The 4,622-nt window shown below is 31.3% G+C and overlaps 3 non-coding genes across 3 annotated transcripts; 2 read left to right on the plus strand and 1 right to left on the minus strand.

Annotated features, from left to right (window-relative positions):
• Nucleotides 1-890: 890 nt before the first annotated feature.
• On the minus strand, nucleotides 891-963 carry TRNAV-AAC (transfer RNA valine (anticodon AAC)). Its single transcript has one exon. It is a non-coding gene; the product is annotated as a tRNA-Val (tRNA).
• A 682-nt stretch (nucleotides 964-1,645) lies between these two features.
• Nucleotides 1,646-1,718, plus strand: TRNAV-AAC (transfer RNA valine (anticodon AAC)). The gene has a single exon. It is a non-coding gene; the product is annotated as a tRNA-Val (tRNA).
• Nucleotides 1,719-4,242: 2,524 nt separating this feature from the next.
• Nucleotides 4,243-4,315, plus strand: TRNAV-AAC (transfer RNA valine (anticodon AAC)). Its single transcript has one exon. It is a non-coding gene; the product is annotated as a tRNA-Val (tRNA).
• The last annotated feature ends 307 nt before the right edge of the window (nucleotides 4,316-4,622 follow it).

Consider the following 4,622-nt stretch of genomic DNA (forward strand, 5'->3'; position numbering starts at 1 on the left):
TTGCAAACATTATTTGTCACTTCGACATTCACGCATCTACTCATACATACTCCTTACCTGACCGTTATCAAGTATTCGACATACCTGATCTCAGCATTGCTTTTTTCCTTTTTTAACCTTTTGTTTCTCCAAATAACGGTTAACTGTTTTCACCGACTATTTTATTACATTTTTCTTATTTTCCCACATTCTAACCATGAAAATATGGTTTCACAAAATTATAAGTATATTTCCAATTAAACAAATATGGTGGTTGTGAACTCATATGTACTGGAACATGAATATATAAATATTATTATTTTTTTATTTTTTTTTGACATCTCATCAAAGATGAAGAAGAATATGGAAGTCTGGGCATTCTTTACATCTCACCAATAGATGTCTCTAGTGAAGTTCTAGTGATTCAAGAACAAAGTTTCTAAATTGGTTCATATATATAGAACTTCCAAGAATTTGAGTAGTGTGGTTGTCAATAATGGGTAGAATTGGTGAATGTTACACGTGTGTGAAGTGATCACTTAAACCAGCCTATGACGGTCGTCAGCCCCGTAAATGCCCAGACTTCCATATTCTCCTTCATCATTGACGAGATGTCAAAAAATATATATATAATATGAAAATAACTCCTGTAATTGGAGATAATCCAGATTTTGTGAACAAGTATTTGGACACACTCAAAATGTTGGAAATATATAAATACACCTAAAACACCTTTTATTGAAGTGAAAAAAAAATCATTAATTATAAAGATTAACAGAATAAGTGATTACATTGAAACATGTGTATCATGAAACTTGAAACATTGCATTGATTTCTTATTGTTATTTAAGCCTTAATTTGTTAAACGTTGTATTTAAAAATCTGTATTTAATTTTTGTATCTACAAAAAATGTTTCCGCCCGGGATCGAACCGGGGGCCTTCCGCGTGTTAGGCGGATGTGATAACCGCTACACCACAGAAACTTGATAAACACTGACGATAAGAATATACATACTTTGTGAAAAGTCTCTAATATCATCACCTGTATAAACATTAACATTCACTTCTGATACATGTAATGAAATTCATCAATTGTTTACACGAAATATCTGTATGTTGTAATTTAAAATAAATATGTTTCTGAGTTTGGCTATCGCACATGATATCCCGGGTTCGTTAAACAGGGTTTTTGTAATCAGTTAAAATTAATGGCATTTTCATAAATAAAACTGGGTTTTTGAATTCAGTTTTATCAATGTCAATTTCGTTATAATTTCAACTCAATTGGGTTTTTGAAATTAGTTAAAATTGATGGCAAATAAAAAGAGAATAGATTTTTGAAATCAATAAATCCATTAAAAATTCAAATATTTAACGAGGTTTTTGCAATCAGTTAAAAGTTATAGCAATTTCATTTATTAAACGAAGTTTTTTCAATCATTTAAAATTAATGGCAAATTTGTGTATTGAACAAAGTTTTTCAAATTAGTAAAAATTGTTAGCAAATTCATATATTAAACGAAGTGTGTGTGTATAGTTATAATTTAATAATTTAGTAATACTTATTTGATTATTAAAAAAATAAGACTTATGCCAATATTTGACCAAGTGATCATTTTCAGATGACCACGGGCTATACTTTATCTTATCGTCAGTTTTCATCACGTTTCTGTGGTGTAGCGGTTATCACATCCGCCTAACACGCGGAAGGCCCCCGGTTCGATCCCGGGCGGAAACATTTTTTACTTGTTGAAATAAAACAAATGATTTTTTGTCATATTTTTTTCCAAAATGTATAATTTAAATTTTTCAAAAATATAAAATTGACAATAACAACAATTTTCCTCTCAACTTTTTTTTATAATATATTGATGGGAGCATTTATGGTTTTTTAAACAGTCTTACAAAAATTAACTCAAAAGTGGTATTTTATTCCAACCGATTTCAGCAACCACCTAGTCATTTTTAGTACATATCCATCCCTCAATATAACAACATGCTTGTCAAAACCGTTTGGAAGAAAGTACCATACTTAAAAGTGGAAAAAAAACGAGTTTTATTTAAAACGTCTATAATAGGTTTTGTCCGCCTCCGTAGTGTAATGGTCAGCACGCTCGGCTACCGTTCTGGAGGTCCCGGGTTCGATCCCCAAGGGGGGTAAAATAAATATAAGTGATTTTTTTCACTGTGATATTTATTCAAAATTGCCATGGACTGGTACCTGAAGCGGAGGGCTGATCACCTTTCCTTCATGTATAAACGATCAAGATAACACTGCGTTTATATGACACAGTGCCCTATGCACCATTGGGGTGCGGATAAGGGTTCAATTATTATTAATTAATTATAATAGGTTTAAATGACGTAAAAATTGCGCAATACTCAAAATTCCTTCGACAAATTTTGATATGTGTTTGATTTTATTTTATGTTATTGGTGTTTTGTGTATCAGTTTCGAGAACATTAAAATAAACTTCTCGAATTTGAGTGGATGCTAACCCAAATGAGTGGGCATCCGAAATGTCGGTTTTTAAATTCCACCAAAGGCCTAGCTGGATGTTCCCCAAAGTCTCCGGTACTAAGGTACTGAGTGTTCCCGCCTTTGTACTCATTTCTCAATAGACCCGGACCCTCATCAAAGTGTTTATAGGCACATTTATACAATCCGATGTACCCAAAACAACGGAAACAAAACCACCAAATAGATTCCATTTCATTTTAAAATTTCCCTTAAGATAAACACAAATAAATTAAAATAAATTTTCCAAACCAATACTTTTATTATTGTTGGGTAATATGTCCAAAATTAAACAAGGTTCATTGGATTGAATTCTACATTTATTTATGTATATAGTAGTCATACAGGAGAAAATGACCAAGTGCATTGTTTTACAAAAATGTGACTTTTGACTATTTGATATATTACTAGCTTAATATTGCCCTGAAAAAATCTCAAAGGATTTTAAACTTGGAAGTATAATATATTGACTAGTTAAAAATGACTAACTGCATTGGTGTTTATTTTCTCGCCAAGCAATAGTGACTTAAATGGCCCTCCTGAACATGTTACGTTTTGGTAGTTGGTCACTTTCTTCTGTACGACTACGATATGTTAATACGTGACGCGTTTCGTCTTATTAAGACATTATCAAACACTGCACAGTGTTTTGGCAGTGTTTTATAATGTCTTAATAAGACGAAACGCTCGCACGTATTAACGTATACAAAAATAAATGTAGAATTCAATCTAATAAACCTTTACAACATTTTGAGTGTGTCCAAATACTTGTTCACAAAATATAAGAGTTTCTGCTTAATAAAAAGCTTCTGTACATCTCACCAATAGATGTTTCTAGTGAAGTTCTAGTGATTCAAGAACAAAGTTTCTAAATTGGTTCATATATATAGAACTTCCAAGAATTTGAGTAGTGTGGTTGTCAATAATGGGTAGAATTGGTGAATGTTACACGTGTGTAAAGTGATCACTTAAACCAGCCTATGACGGTCGTAAGCCCCGTAAATGCCCAGACTTCCATATTCTTCTTCATCTTTGATAAGATGTCAAAAAATAAAAAATAAAAAAATAAAAATAAAAAAATAATAAAAAATAAAAAAAATAAAAAACTAATAAACCTTGTTTAATTTTGGATATATTACCCAACAATTCGATATGGAATTCTACCAACTGTCTGCAATTACAATAAATAACTTTTATTATTATTTTATATAAAATTATATAATAAAAAATATAAATATTTTATATAATAAAAAAATAATACAAAATGATGTATGATAGATATTCGAGTAATGAAATAAGGAAGGAATGCAAAGCTGAGATAAGCATTATCAATAAAATTAATAATGGTGTGTTGAGATGGTTTGGACAAATGGAACGAATGAGTGAGGAACAAATTTATGAGGCGAATGTAGTTGAAAAAAGGAGCAGAGAAATACTGAGAATAGCTTGGTACGATCAGGTAAGCCAAATACTTGAAAGTGATCAGGTTAGGGGTCGAAAAAATTGGTGGGTATGTAAGAGGAGATGAATGAACGTGGAAGAGGCGAAGAATATTTGGAAACACACACATGTTTGTGTGTGTGTGTGTGTGTGTGTGTGTGTGTGTGCGTGTGTGTGTGTGTGTGTGTATGTTTGTGTATACAGTTGTGAATACGTATTTGATTATTAAATGATTGTCATAAACCGGTGATAATTTCACAGATGACCGCGGGCTATGCTTCTTCTTATTGTCAGTTTTCATCACGTTTCTGTGGTGTAGCGGTTATCACATCCGCCTAACACGCGGAAGGCCCCCGGTTCGATCCCGGGCGGAAACATTTTTAGCTTTTTGTTGAAATAAAACAAAAGATTTTTTGTCATATTTTTATCTATACTTTTTCCAAAAACATACAATTTAAATCTCTCAAAAGTATATAATTAACAATAACAACATACCATGGTAAGTGTTAATTATATATTTACATAATTATACATACATACATGATACACATTACTCCTCAACTATCTTACATACAAATGGTTGAGTTGAATATGATTTTATAATTAAAATATTACTTTGTTTTAAAATCACTATGAAAATTTAAGTTTAATTAAATTATAATGTCTACCGGTTTCGAAGTTGAC

This window comes from Brachycentrus maculatus, unplaced genomic scaffold (assembly GCF_059751285.1).
Source record: "Brachycentrus maculatus isolate JH-2025_06_01 unplaced genomic scaffold, ASM5975128v1 h1tg000266l, whole genome shotgun sequence".
Taxonomy (NCBI): domain Eukaryota; kingdom Metazoa; phylum Arthropoda; class Insecta; order Trichoptera; family Brachycentridae; genus Brachycentrus; species Brachycentrus maculatus.